Consider the following 16278-nt stretch of genomic DNA (forward strand, 5'->3'; position numbering starts at 1 on the left):
CATTATATGCAAAATAATCAGGATCAAAATCTTTTTCAATTCTACCTCTTTTACTCTTTCTCGGTTCAATATTAGAATTTTCTCGATTTTGAAAATGAGAAGTAAAACAACTAGATTGATTAAAACTATTTTCTAAAATATTTTGACCCCACTATTTCTTAAATTAAAAGGAAATTCATCTTTATGAAATATAGCATCCCCATACTCAAAGATTACATTATTTTCAACTTCTAGAAATCTAAAGGAAGTACTATTTGGAGCATATTCAAGAAAAACACAAGTGGCAGCTTTAACTCCCAATTTGGGCCTTTTTGGATCTAGTAATCTAACATAAGCTAAATAACCCCATACTTTTAAAAATCCCAAATTTGACTTATACCCTATCCAAAACTCAAATGGAGTTAATTTTGTCTTTTCGTATGGCACACGATTCAATACATGACATGTAGTTGGTATAGCTTCACCCCAAAGATTTGAGGGAGCACTAGCATCAACAATAATGGCACCAGTCAATTCATTAAATGTTCTATATTTTTCTTTTAGCTATACCATTAGAAGCAGGTGAATATGGAGCAGTAGTCTCATGAATAATTCCCAATGATTGAACAAACTATTTAAATCCAATGGATTCATACTGACAACCTCTATCACTTCTAATTCTTTTTATTTTTTTACTGAATTGATTTTCTAACTCGTGGAGATGATTTTTGAACATATCAAGTTCATCACTTTTATTTTTAATTAAATATACATAAGTATATTTAGAATAATCATCTATAAAAGTGATAATATATCTATTTCCTCCACGAGTTAGTAATCCTTCAAATTCACAAATATCTGTGTGAATTAAACTAAGTAATTTGGTACTTCTATCAACACTTTTATGAGGTCTTTTAGTGATCTTAGCTTTACTACATACTTCACATTTTTCAAATTCATTTTTTAGCCATGGAATTAGTCCCAAACTACTCATTATACCAACATATCTACTCTTTATATGACGTAAACAAGCATGCCAAAAATTCATAGAAGAAAGCAAGTAAACAGAATTTGCATATGCTTTATTATTTTCAACATTTAATTTGAACATACCATCACTAGCATAGCATTTACCCTTAAATATTCCTTTTTTGGTGATCATGTACTGATCAAATTATATAATTTGTTTGAATCCAGCCTTATTCAAAAGAAAACTTGACATTAGATTTTTTTTTCTCATCGAAGGAGTATGAAGAACATCTTTCAGAGTCAACACCCTTCCAGAGGTGACTTTTAATTCAACCTCTCCACTCCCTAATACTTGGGTTGTATGAGAATCACCAAGCATTATGGTCTTTGGTTTCTCATACGGAGTATACAACTTGAACCAATTTTTGTCATGACAGACATGCCTATTGGCACCAGAATCTGGCCACCACCCTTCTGTATTTTCTACCATGTTAATATCTATAATCATTGCCACAAATGGCTCTTCGATAACATTAGCTTAAGTATTAGCATCATGTTTTTAGTATCTGCAAATTCGAGCAAAATGCACATGCTTGCCACAGATAAAGCATGCATTTTGATTATTTGATGGTGGCTCTTCATTCTTATTCTTTTGATTGGTATTTCCTCTATGATGTCCACTCTTATTTTTGCCAAATTTTTTTCGAGGCTTTAAAAAGGAATTTTTGTGGTATTTATTTTTCTGTAAATTATCTAAAGAAATTAAGTTTACCTTAGTGATATCACCATTGTTCTCTTGTATCATAAGAGTATCCTGCCCTCTTGCCTCCACCTCTACACAGATGCACCAAATTAATGTTTCAATAGACATTTCTTTTTGTTTATGTCGTAATGTATTTTGAAATTCAATCCATGATGGAGGGAATTTATCAATGATTCCCAACATAATCAAGTTGTCTCCAAACTTGACTCCTTTTGAACGAACTTCTTGCGCAATCATTTAGAAATCTTAAGCTTGTTCTATAACAGACTTGCCATCCTCCATCTGGTATCAAAAAAAGCAATTAGTAGCATACTTCTTTACACCGGCTTGTTCAATATCATACTTTAACTGCAAGGCTTTCCTTTTTTTTTCAGTAGGATAACCATTCTCATAATAATCATAAAATTGATCAGAAAGATAATTTAAAAGATAATAATGACAATTATACACATCCTTTTTGTATTGCTCAACTTTGTCATGATGTTCGACAATCTCATCATCGATCATGCCTTTAATGTTAATTTTATTTGGATTCTTCTCTGACAGGACATAGGCAACCTTAAGCAAGCTAAGATAGAATAATACCTTGCCTTTCCATCTCTTGAAATGGACTCCATTGACGCAAAAAGGCTTATTAAGATCTCCTATATTCTTTATTGTTTTTTCACAGATTGGTTCCATATTTAAGTCTCCTTAAAATTATTGGTGCAATTACAATAAATTAAAATATAAGGAACAAGTTACCAAGATTGATCAGGCTGAGGTATAGATATCTCGTTCTCTTTAAGGAGATTTAAGCCCTTTGAGGAAGGCAATGCCCATAAACTGATGCAGTATATATTATTTATTGACTTGTCCCTTCCAGGATACAACAGCCTGACAATTTCATCGTATAACTCAAACTGTCACACCTTACCCCTCTGTAAAGCATAACATGATCCCGTAGAATACCTAATGAACTACCGAACTTCACCTACCGATAACTCATTAAGTACCCTACAAGGGATTTTAAAATAATTTTCTTATTTTTTATAAGTGGTGAGCATTTTCTAATAAGTATTTAAAATATTTAGTTAAAATTAAAACTAGTTAATATTTTTAGTCCATTTTATTTTTCCGCAAATTTTATAAAAATTTTGACAGAGTTCCCTCTGTATTCTGAGAAAACAGTTCTTCAAATACCTGTAAAAAGTACTTCTAAAAATTTTTCCCCAACAACTACTTCAATTTCACAATCACACTCAATCCATTTCAACAACTTCACAATCATTTCAATCAATTTCTCAAGTTCAAAATTTAATAATCCTCAAAATACTAGCAATATATTTCATTCAAATTAAATAAAATAGTTCCACTCATATTTCATTAGAGACAAAACAACTTATATATACATCATTACAAAATTTACATCAAAGGCAGTTCAAACTAAATTTTTTTATTACAAACTTCATACAAACTTTGTACAAGCTGCTCAAGACCCATTTACATGTCCATACATTTATGTGCAATATATACATCAAAAAAAATATTTACAGTTAGGGTATAAATTATACCCGAAGACTTCAAGTTGAATGATCCTCAATCTTTAGCAGCTCAGTCTGCTGCTCCTCCAGTCTCTAAATCTGCGACAGCAATAAAAGCTATCACTGAGTACTAGGACTCAGTGGTGCACAATATACTAAAATAATCTTTATGCAGAATATAAATCACATTTATTCAAAAATTTGACTAAACATGAGAATTAAACACAAAACATGAATTATGAAATTTTAATGCAAACCAAGTTCATTTTGAAGTATCAAAACACATTTCATAAAACCCATAGTTAGATCATGCCATTCGAAACAAATAGAATCTCAATAGCCAGAGGCTAAAGAGAAATCACATCACAAGGCTAGCTAGCTCAAATATATGGATATCCATTCACATCCTCTTCTACTGGCACACCTCAATACTTCTCCAGAGAAGGAATCAAAATTCGAAACTAATTACCCCCAGTAGTCGTGCTAATGAGGTGTTCAAATATATGATCATGACACTGTGGTTTCAAAACTTATCTTAACAATTTGCTAAACATTATCATTTTAAATACATAGTAACTTTCACAATTTAAATCAAAACATCATAAATAAGGTCACAATACTTTCAACAATTCAAAGCAAAGGTAAAATGCATATTTTATTCACTTAATCAATGAATTTTAAAGCATAATGATGTTGTGCACAAACCTCAAGCGAGTCGCTTCTTGGCCTCGACTCGGTTCTTTGGGTTTTTTCCCGGTATTCTTTTCAACTGAAATACATAATTTTACAGTGTTTCAGTACCATAACTTAGCATAAATCCAAAAATAAATTTAACTTCACTTTTACCTAGCTCTAACGTGCTAAACTCGACATTCTTGAAATTTTGTGTTTTGGGTTACTATTCATTACACTATTTAAGTCAAATTATTGACTTTCTAAGGCTTAATAGGTATGAGAATTCCAACTTTACCCACATACCACATTTTGATCACCAAACTTGTTGGTTTTGGTCATTTTCTCAAAACTTTGGTCTTTTAGGCAAAATTGCCATATTTTTAGTTTTGGTGTCCCTAGTTGTACTATTTCATTGGTCAGTTTACTGTTAGAATTTGGAAAAACTTTCTTCATAGAAAATGTTCCCTATTGTCTTAAGTTTATTTTTCTTTTGAATCACTCCAATCGGAGTTTTGTAGCCCAAGTTATACCCAAATTATGGTTACTATTCATGCTGCAGAATTTGGTTCTGCAGATTTATTGCTCCAACTTCGTTCAGCAATTTGATCAAGTTAAGTTAATAATTTGGTCTAATTTTCTTCATATGAAATGTTCTAATATGTCTTAGGTTTCCATCGATTTACAGAATCACCTAATTCGGAGTCTTCTAGAGAGAGTTATAGCCATTGAAACTTTACCGTTCATATGGCAATCTGCAGTTCTGCAGGTTCAGGTCACCAACTTTTCTCAGTAATTTGAGTGGGTTAATGGCATAATTTGAGTTTGTGTTCTTCATGAAAGTTTTAGATCTATTTCTCATCTAATGACTGGTAAAATTTCAGGTCATTTTGACCTGCCTAGCTCAAGTTATGACCAAATGAACAAACACTGTTCATTTGGTCAGTTTGTGCAGAGGTAGACTGTGATTTCTCAACTTTGGTCAATTTGTTCACTAGGTTTTGGTCACTTTTTGGGCATGCTTCCTGAATGAAAATTGTGTCATTTAGTGCCTATTTTCAGTCCCAATTGGTCCCATACCAATTGGACTTGTAAAATTCCATTTTTGCTCCCTCAAAGTTGACTTTTGGTCATGGTGCATACCCAATCCGAATTTGACTTTAATTCCAACACTTCTAACACACTTAATTAGGTCAAAAATGACCATTTCTCACTTCACATTAGGTCAAAGACACCATTTATAAGTTTCTCACATTTTTGGTCTCTAAACCCTAATGTCCAAAACCCTAACTTCCATGTTTAGCTCATTTCATGCAACTAAACTATATAAACCTCAACTACACCTTCAATCAAGCTTGCCTACCCTTTTAATTGTATCAAAATCCATCAATTTCAAGTTACCTTTAAGCTGGCTGAGTTTCACTATATTCCTAAATAGGTTGTTTTTATTTTATTTTCATCAATACTAGTTCACTTCAAGTGCAATTTCATGAATATAAGGAGAATTGAGAGGATTCTTGACTAATCTTTAAGGAAGTATTCTCAAAGCTTCAATTTCCTTTTTATTTTCCTTCAAATTTCTTTCTCAATAGGCTTGCCAAGATCCAAGAACAAGTTTTATTTAGGAAAATTGTGGGATTTATGGGGTTGATTCAAGCTTTAAAAGCTTGAAATTAAGTAGCCATGGAGGATTTAGTGAGAAAAGGGAGAGAGATGAGAAGCTACGGGAAAGAGAAAAAAAAAAGAAGAAGAAAAAGATAAAATTTGGCTTTTCAATTTTGTTTTTTATTCTTTAATTTGACTTAGTCAATTAGTTAATTAAATTAAAATTAATTATGAAGTCATAGTTGCATCATAATGATGATGTCATCACCTTTTCAACTTTTCTTTTTCTTTTTTTTTTCTATTAGTTCTTTAATTTAATTCTCGATTCTGAAATTTTCTTTTCTCCGATTTTATTTGACAGTTAGGTCAAGAGTCATCTCTCGGGGTCAATTGACCAAATTGCCCCTCACCAGTTCATCCTGGTTTACAATTAATTCCATATTTCTTTCGGCTCCCTAACCTAATTATTTGATTGGCTTAACAGTTCTTTTTCGTGATTTTCTCTTTTCCACTGTGTTCGTAATGGTCCTAAGGACTGCAGTATCACATTTTACGGTTCGAAATTTAAGTTTAAAATGGCTTCGCAGTCGTTCCCGAGACGGTCACCCATCGCTGTGACTCTCGGCTCGTTTAACTTCTTATGTTCTGTTTTTCTTATTTATACTTAACTAATTGGACATTACTAATTATTTGTGTTTATGGTTTATCTAGTTGTCTTAAGTATGGTTCTAATCCCCTTAATTGCCCGAACCGACACCGGTCACCGGAACAGTGAAATATACCAGGCTATGCAAACGGGGGTGTTACACAAACTAACTCTGCACTAGTGTTTGAATCCAAAGCTCCACCGAGAAAAACCTTTCTTTGACTTTTAAACTCTCTCTAAACTTTTTTTTTTCTAAGTATCTTGTATTGTTGTGTTATGAGAAAGAAGAGAACATGCCCTATTTATAAGAAAACTTAGTTCATAACTTAAGCTTAATAAATGACTTTTGTTAAATTTAATTTATAGCTTAAGTTACTTCAATTAATAGTTAAATTTAATAAGCTTAAGTTATCTTAATTAATTATACATAATTAATTATAGTGATTAATATTAAAATGTTCCAACATCTACTATAAATTCATCATTATGATTAGGGTTTAGGGGAGGAAGGTGGCTTAAATTAAAGAAATTTAGGTTTATGTTTTTCTCATAATTAATGTGAGGAGAGCTACGTCATAGTGGTTTTCTTCTCATTCCAACTGAATTATATCAATCTTCCTACACATCCACACAATTGCACCTAGATTCACATAGTTTTAGGTTAATTAATTTAATCTATCATCATATTATTTTATTTTATTAAGTTTTTGATATTTCATAGTTTTCTAAGGAGTCAAGGAAGCCTTCCAAATCTGAAGAAGATCTATCTAAAGGTATATCTAATTGGGCACTAAATAACTCTTATATGTGTAAACACTATATTTTGGTCAACCCTCAAATGTAAGGTTCTTTTAAAATTGAAATTTCATTATGTTATCCGTTCTCAACTGATAACCCTATCGCAAGTCACTTTTCCAAACTCAACAATGGCTTGTCTTCGAAGTAATTCGATCTCATGTTTAAGTTAGATTACTTTCCGATCTCTTCGCCTTTATCCAATGTGTTCGGATTGATATTAGATCTCCGGACCATTTAATCTTATATGCTATTATTTTCTGATCTCTTTATGTTCAAATACCTCAAAATTCCAAATCCGCATATAGTGTTGTGATCAGGTATTTTGCTCGAATTGTCCAAACATTCCTTAAACAAAGCTAAGGTTTTATCCGATCTCTAAATAATAATTCCGACCCTAATGAGCTCAAGTCATTTTCAAATCTTTACAATTCTACCAAAGTACTCTTCAAATGTTTTAAGGTTTTAGTCGATATTTAGTCACAGCACCATCCGGTCTCATGTTCACGTGTAATGTTTTTCTGATCACTTGAAGTGGCTTGATGTTTTATGATTAATAACCGATCTCAGGTTTAATGTTCAACTATATTCAATTGATTAAGTACTCGGGCAATGTGGATTGGATGTTTTCCGATCTCATCAAGGAAATTGAGCATGAAAAGACTTAGATTCATTTCAAAATATAAGAAATATATAAGTCATTCGTCAGGAGGGTCTCCCCTAACCTACTCTTCAGATACATTTTCAGTTCTGTCATTCTCTCTCTCTCTCTCTCTCACTCTCCTCCTCACTGTCTTCTTCAGCTCTTGGGATGAGATCCACCATCTAGGAGAAGTCTTCCTCAGGATGGCGCTTCGCGAGCTCGGCCAGAAGATCGCCATGTGCATTCACATAAGCACCAGCTTCTTTCGCCAGAGCCTCTTCTTCCTTGGCCTTGATCTCTTCGGTAAGTTGAGTGACATCGGCAGATCGGCAGGCCCGAGCATCTTCAAGTTCCTGCTCCAGTTCAGCTATCCTTTCCTCATAAGATTTCGTCTGACCTTCTATCTCGGTGATGTAGTCCTGGGCAGTGGAGAGTTGGGCCTTGGCAAAAGATGCATCCTGGACCGCCTTCAGAATCTCCTGTCTCAAGAGATGAGCTTTTTCTCTGATGAAATGCTGGTTTGAAATAGCCTCCAAACCTAGGCTCATTGTCTGAGCCAGCAGTTCATCGATGTTATCCTGGTCCAATCTATTCCGATCTTCTTGAAAACAGATGGTGGCACCCAAGACCTTGGCTAGGTTAGGATTACCCCAAACAGAATGGTTCCTTTCCAGAGAATGGATAGGGACCTGAGCACCTCGAGAAAGAGTCCTTACGGCCGGTCGGGAAGGCCCCCCTTCTGCACTTGAAGAGACCGGCGGAGGTGGAGGTTCGGCCTGTTGAGGTGGAGAAAGAACCACCTCTACCTTTGAAACTGGCTGCTCTGGAGGTCGGAACGGAGAGCTCGGTACTTCTGTCGAGTCTCGCCTCAGTGTTTGAGTAGCAGTATCAACCTTCATCTCCCACACTTTCTGAGCGAGCTCCCTCTTTCGCTTGCGACTCTCCTTTGCACTCTCGCCTCCCGCCATACCTGCACAGAGAACAAGTTAGTGAGATCACCAAAGTTAGGAGACTGAAGATTTAGATTATACCAATCTCGGGGCCGAGGTCAGAGAGTTATAGCTCATAGTCCTCATGAGTGATCACTTGCATCAGCCACCATTTTAGTTTGGCCATAACCGTGTCCAGACATGAGTACTTGTGAGTGGCCGCCTGATCCTTCAACTCTTTCACCATGGAGTCCTCATCTTTATTTAGGGTGATCTTTTTTAGAATTGAAGGAACTAAATACTGCCAACTACGTGGGATCGATGCCCTCAAAACCATTCGAGTTCTTGCTCCTCAATATGAAAAACTGATTTTTCTAGTCCTTTAACGAGAAAGGGAGATCGGTGAAGAGTCCACAGTTCGGCTTAGCTTGGAAAAACTAATATTCATCATCCTTCCGTCGAGTGAGCCTATGCAACTCAGCAAAAACCTTCGCCGTAGGCTTGAGCTTTTTAGCTTGGCATAAACCTCTGAAAGCCACCAGAGTCCGCCAGGAGTTTGGATGTATTTGGGCTACACAGACATGATGGAACTTTAGAACGGCTCTATAGAATTCATTCAGGGGAAACCGAAGCCCGACCTTCAATTGTTCTTCATATACCATGATCAGGTCGGTTTCTTCAAAGAAATGATCGGCTCAGAGATTGCCATGACATCTAATAAGTTCAAAGGAGTCAGTTGGAAGGTTGTACTCTTAGCTAATGGACTGGAGATCGGTCTCCTTGAGAACCGATGGCAACTCGTCCATGGGTAAGTTCTCTTTCCCTGAAGACGATGCTTGTTTTGATTTAGTCGCCCGACCATGGGCTGGGACAGTGGTTGTAGAAGGTTGGGGTCACTCACTCGGTCTGGCCACCTCACCTTCATCTAATGTCTATGAGATCTGAACAGAAGGAGGACTAGCAGCTCTCTGACCATTGGTACCACTCATTTTCAGAGAATAAAAATGAAATTGATCGAAAAAAGATTAAAGCCCTTACTGGAGTATAAATCAGCGTCGAAAAACTCTAGAAAACAAGGGAGAGTGTCGAAGTCGCTAAAAGAAAGTCTGAAAATGACATAAGGGAGCAAATGGCTAACCCTTTCCCTATTTGTACCCGCCTAAGCATTAAATGCTCACAAAGCCCCAAGGGACCCATCGATTAGTAGGACCGGGCCGTTTCAATGACACATCAAAAGAAGATTCCAGAAATATAGTAAAAGGTCAGACAAATAAGATCGGTTAATGAAGATCCTCAGATAGAATAGGGTTCCGAACCAACAGATCGGCAAAATGGCGATTCGTCTAGGGATTAGATAGAGCACATTTATCAGAGATCAGAATAATAACCAATGCAATAGTAAAAACAGAATAAGCAAATCCAAATTTCAATAATAGATTTCATTTCGTTTCCAAAAGGTCAGATTGCATCATTTGGGTGATCTCTCAAGATCAATAATTACAAATGTCCTTACACTACATTCTACCTAACTTGGACTGCTCCTGAACCCAAAGCGTCACACAATAGGCCTATGTCAAAGCCTAGTCTTGTGGATGAATCAAAAGATGTGTTTGATCAGAAAGCCAGCAATAAATACTAGATAGACGCACAACTCAGATGGGGTGACTATGACTCTTATGATATTGAGTGGTGTCATTATCGATGTTATTAACCAGAACAAAGCTGCGATCGGGACCCCCAAGATGGTGAGGAGCCAAATGAACTTCAAGAGATGGTCACCGATATTAAGATTGAAATTAGCGATCCTCTTGTCAGAGATCGGTCTGCAAGCCATACTGATGAGCCGATCCGAGATCGGCACGGTAGTTAGTTTCGACCTTGATTGGTCAATTAGTCCAGTTCCCTCACAGTCATCAGACAACACCCTCTTAAACCTTTGATCACCAGAATTGCTCATTTTCAAGAGATGAATAAAGAAAACATTCAGAAAAAGAATAAAGTGGTTATCGTGAGAAGAATTCTTGCCGGAAAAGCCAAGAACTGGAAAATAAAACATTGAAGATTTACTAGAGAAAGAAAGTTGTGAGTATGCGAAGAAAAATTCATCAGCATATATATAGGGCCTTAGCATTTATTGCATGCAGAACTTGAAGGAGCTCATCAGCAATCGAAAAATTTATTGCTTTGACCAACACAGAGAAAGGATGAGAAGGAGGTAGGAGAACAGAAAGAGATCAGGAAAGTAGAAAGGACTAGATGCAAAGGAAAATAGAGATAAGAATAACAATCCTAAGATCGGTCAGTCACAGTGAGAAGATGAGAAAAGGGAAGGATGACCAATAGAGAACGGGGAACTCAGGGAGTTGAATAGCTTCTAATCATGACCATTAATTCATAAAAACTAGCTCCCTCTATCGTCATATCAGAGTCAGTTAAAGCATTGCATGCATGATTCAATCTTTACCATACATCTCATTTATAAGGACGTACTCCTAGCCATCAGATTCTAAACGGTTAAAGCAGCCTAGTACATCTCGATTTATACCGTTGATTATAATTGTAAGAATGGATTTGAGGCTTTTGGATCAAAAAATAAATGAAAGATGCAGCGCTTTTTGTTCCCAGCCCTTGGATTAATTTTGTAAGGTAAGACCCTTGACCGTTGGATTAAGGGGTGAAAGGACAAAATTTCTTAACGGAATCCCAACCCTCAATTTTGATTCTCTTTAACTTTAGGACATCGGATTATGTCCTTTTGAATCTAGGCCTTCTGTCTCCTCCTGTTGAAATCCTGACCCTCTATTTTGAGTACCTATCTCCTATAAATACCTGCATGTAACGCTATGGAGGTAGCGGTGATTATTGAGGAAAAACCCTGGAATTTTGCTATAGCCCTATTTTTAATCGAAAACTCTCAAGGTTCCTAGAGACTTTAGAAACAAGTTTTCTAAAGGATCTTACCACAAAAACAGTAAAGCTTGCAATCCATACTTTGGATAACCTCGCACAGTCTTGGGAATTCAATCACTGCTTCTTAAGAAAATCTCACTTCAATTGTTTGTGACTCCTCAAAATCACCTTACTGTCTCAGTGTTAGTGGCTCTGGATACACGAAGACATCAGTAGTAGCTTACTCGTTGTTTCAGCCTTTTCTACAGGTAAGTGTTCTACTTATCATTCTCAAGGGTTCATGGCATAGTTTGTCGCAGCAAATCTCCAAAATAAGTTTTCATCGAAAATGGACTTATTTCACTTTTTGCGATGCCCATGAGTTTTACCTTTTATTTTTACGTTGTCTTTAATTTCTTTACGTTATTTTTTGTAAAAAAGAGAATAATTTAGGATACTAACATTCTGTAAGTACCATAAGGAGTATGGATGGGAGAAAATAATGTGGAGATTCCCGATCAGGGTAAAATGATTAGGAATAGTATAGATGAATTGGGAGTTTAGTTACTCAGTCTAGCTCTAAAAAGAAATGAGATCGGGATTCGGGATCAAGTTCGGACGAGGAACTTCCGAAATAAGATGTTTAGAAGGTTCAAAATTAGGAGTCGTAATAAGTTGAGGAAAGTTTGGTAAATAAATCATGAGATCGAAAACAAAAGTCCAGGATAACATGAAAAGAAGGATGTGATATGAGCAACGTTCTCATATCTAATAGGGTCAAATGAGATTGGTCTCACGACCGTGACCTTTTAAAATTCATTTTGACAAATTAGAAGAGATTGGGAGAGAGTCCTTATCCTAGTCCTCTAAACAAAAATTCTAATATACACATTTTAAGAGATCAGGAAAGAGTCCTTACCCGAATCCTCTTAACAAAATTCTAATATACACTGTAAGAGATTGGGAGAGAGTCCTTACTTGAGTTTTCTTAACAAAATTCTAATATACACATTTTAAGAGATCAGGAGAGAGTCTTTACCTGAGTCCTCTTAGCGAAATTCTAATAAATACATTTAAGAGATCGGGAGAGAGTCCTTACCCGTGTTCTCTTAACAAAAATTGTAATATACACATTTTGAGAGATCAGGAGAGAGTCCTTACTCGAATCCTCTTAGCAAAAATTCTAATATACACATTTTAAGAGATCGAGAGAGAGTCCTTACCCCAATCCTCTCAGCCAAAATTCTAATAAAGATGTTTTAAGAAATTGGGAGAGAGTCCTTTCTTGAAATCTTTTTAATTAATATTTTAACGTTTAAATACCGAGATACCTAACATGTGAGCCAAGAACCTTCCTCATTCATTATGGATTTTTAAGGACTCGAATAACATCTCTTCAAAATTAGAGTCCCAAATTCAAAACTAAAAAATTAGATATGATATGCAACAAATCAAATAAACAAAACACCAATTCAACGTGGGGACATCTTATGTACCCGTGTTCTTGGGAAACCCAAAATGGTGAGATATTGAATGCTCCTTCTAGTAATAAAAGGACTGGCAACATGACTCCAAAACCCCCAAATTATTAATCATAAGTAATTAAAGAGCACATCGTTAAATTTGCTGAGCCTTGTTAAGAGACGAGGTGGGGTGCCTAACACCTTCCCTACCCGTGAACGGACTCCGAACCCAGAATCTCTGTTTCGGAAGTGGTTTTTGTTTTCAGTAATGGTTTCCTTTAATTTCTCTTAAAATTAAAGCAGCGACTTCTCACTTTCTCCACTTCGGTGAGAATCGTCCGGCGATCGCAAAGTCCTTGTGACAATATGCATGTATTTTGTGTTTTATATTGTTTTTGTTCATAATCATTATAAGAATTTTTCAAGTCTAGAAATGTTTTTAATATATTTTTTGGGGTGTTTCCTAAACTTTTCTTTTTGGAATCATCTCAAAATCAATTTTCTAGAATTAGTTATGATTTTTCTAAGTTTGGAACCTAATTGAACCCATTTCTGCACAGACCCGCTTTGGCTTAATGTGTTTCTAAGGTTATTCTTAGGCAATTAATTTGATTGCTTTTTCTAAATTAAACCTTAATGTGTTAGCTTTCATGCCATATTTTTTAATTTGAATTATCTCTTATATTTTAATATGCATAGTTATTTAACTTTTTGTGGTCAAATATATTCTGTTTGTGAAAATTGTATCTTGTTTGATATTTTTATACAAATCCATATTAGTTTTGATTAGTTTCTTTTTTCCATGACTAAATATTGCATGTTATCTTTCAGGTCATAAATTTTATTTTAATTTACTTCTTTTGCTATTTTTAGTATATTTTTCAATTTTACTATTCAAAATCAAGTTAATTGCATTTAGGTTATATTTTACCATTTTATTCGTACACTATATGAACTCAAATTACATGTTTCTTTTTCCCATGTTTTAGTTCGACATGTCAGGGTTATGTAATAATTTTTTTGGAATTTTTATGATTTATTTTCTATTTTTTTTAGTTTTTCCATTATTTCTATCCAGATATGAAAATTTCTAGATTTTTTTCATGTTTTGGTTAAATTAGGTCTCTTTGGTAGTTTTATCCATTATCTACCTTTTTTTTCTTAATTTTTGGTGTTATTACGTTGTTTAGACCTACTAGGAATAGATTTTAAAATTGGAGATAGACTGGACATTTAGTTTGGCCAAAATTCCTAATTAAAATCATAATTTGAGTAGGTTTCTTTCAATTTTAACTTTTACATTTACTTTTATTATTTTTTTTATTTAATTAATTTTTTATGTTTATTTAATAATTTATGTTTTATATTATTTTGAGTAAATGCATGAAAAATGAGAATAAATAAGCCTAAGCCCAAATGGAGAAGCCCAAAACCAAATAACCGATGAAGAAGAGTAAATTGGATCCTTCAATGGATTTAGCCCAATTCAAGATGGAATTCTAAGGCCTCTTGCCTGAGTTTAATGGGCTTAGGGCCTTGTAACAATTGTAGGTTAATTTATTTAATTTTTATTTTTAGGAATGTAAAGGTCATTTTAAGGTTTTAATCTCTATTCTCCACCATCTTTCTTTAGTTTAGGACTTTATTTTTGTTTTAATTATTTTAAATGTTTTTCAATAGATGTTTGGCATGTAATTGATCTGAGTAAATATACATATAGGGAAACATGGAAATTAATGGGTCTAAATACACAACCTAGAAAATTTGACATGTTAGGACCCTCATGCATGTACTTTAGATTAAAATGCTTAGGATTCTTTCTTTTGTATACTATGTACGTAAAATGACTTGGCATTTAATTAAGCCAGTTAAATATACATTTAGGATAAGATGGTAAATAATGTACTTCTTTTAACTTAGAAATATCACATGATAGGACTTTTCTATGTGCATGTACATACATGTTATATCTTTGAATGGTTGTATTTAATTATGTGTGTAATCTTAGCTTGCATAAATATATGATTATGGAATTTAATAAAAAAAATTCAATAAGATAGACTTTACGAATCAATAGTATAGGTTGGCCCTTGTACTAAGGTAAGCCTAGGCAGAGAGGATGCATAACACCTTCCCTCTCTCATATTCATTATCCCGAACTTAGTCCATTGGACTCGTGGTAAAAGAAGGGTATTGGACTTCTACAAGAGGCAAGTTACCACACATGTCCCTTCTATGATTTTGTCCCGATTATTGCCCAGGTAGTGATTTTTTTCTTTCGCCTTAGTGTTATTAATATCCAAGTATCTAGTGTTATAGGAAGACAATGCTAAACTAGATCCCACAACATTATCACTTTTGGACTTATTTGGTTTGTTTTACAAGTAAATATCACACTTTTTCACTCAATTTTATAAATGTTTTTATAAAAGTCATTGAACTTTAATTTTTTTTTTTTTTATAAAACTCACTGAACTTTAATTTGATTTCATAAAAGTTACTATGATTAAAAAATTAAAAGCTTTCAGGTTAACCTATTAACCTGCTATCTATTTTACAAAAAAAATTACTTTATTTTATTAGTTTCTTAAAAAAAAAAGAAAAAGAAAAAGAAAATAAGATATATAAAACTCATCCAGCTACCCATCACTATTAAACTCCTCCCATTTTTTTCATTTCTTCCCCATTAACAACCACTAGTGCATCTAGCTACCCCTCACCATCAAACCACTTCTCTTTTTTCATTTCTTCCCTATTAACAATAACTAGTTAGGCAATTTTATTTATAAAATAGTTAACAAGTCAACAGGTTAATCTGAAAAATTTTTAATTTCTTATTACAACGACTTTTGTGAAATCAAATTGAAATTCAGTGAGTTTTATGAAAAAAAATATTAAAGTTTAATGACTTTTATAAAAATATTCATAAAATTGAATTACTGTATACGATACTTAGCATTTATTTTTATTAGTAATTTAGGCTTTATTATTATTTTTTTTAATTTAAGGATTTACAATTGAAGTATTGCTTTTTTTTTTTACCGAATACTATTAAAGTATTTCAAGGGGCTTAAAAGTAGATTTGCAAATGATTATTATATTTTGAAGGGTACTAATATACAATTAACAGAGAATTGCAACGAACATCCAGGAAACCTAGCTATGGTAGCTGTGAAGATGAACTAGGACTATGCACAGGCAAATTACCTAGAGGGAGTAAGTGAAAAGAAAAATCACCAAAAGAGGGTGACCTATAAGTTATTTACTAAAAAGCGGTGAGAATTACTAAGTTGGCAGAGAGAGAGAGGTAGACTCCACTATAGGTAGCGTTTAGGTGTTAAAAAAGACAAAAAATTTCTGAGGACTGAAATGAAAAAAAAATAATTAAAAATAAATTTGTCA

This window comes from Hevea brasiliensis, chromosome 3, assembly GCF_030052815.1.
Source record: "Hevea brasiliensis isolate MT/VB/25A 57/8 chromosome 3, ASM3005281v1, whole genome shotgun sequence".
In the NCBI taxonomy this organism is placed as follows: Eukaryota; Viridiplantae; Streptophyta; class Magnoliopsida; order Malpighiales; family Euphorbiaceae; genus Hevea; species Hevea brasiliensis.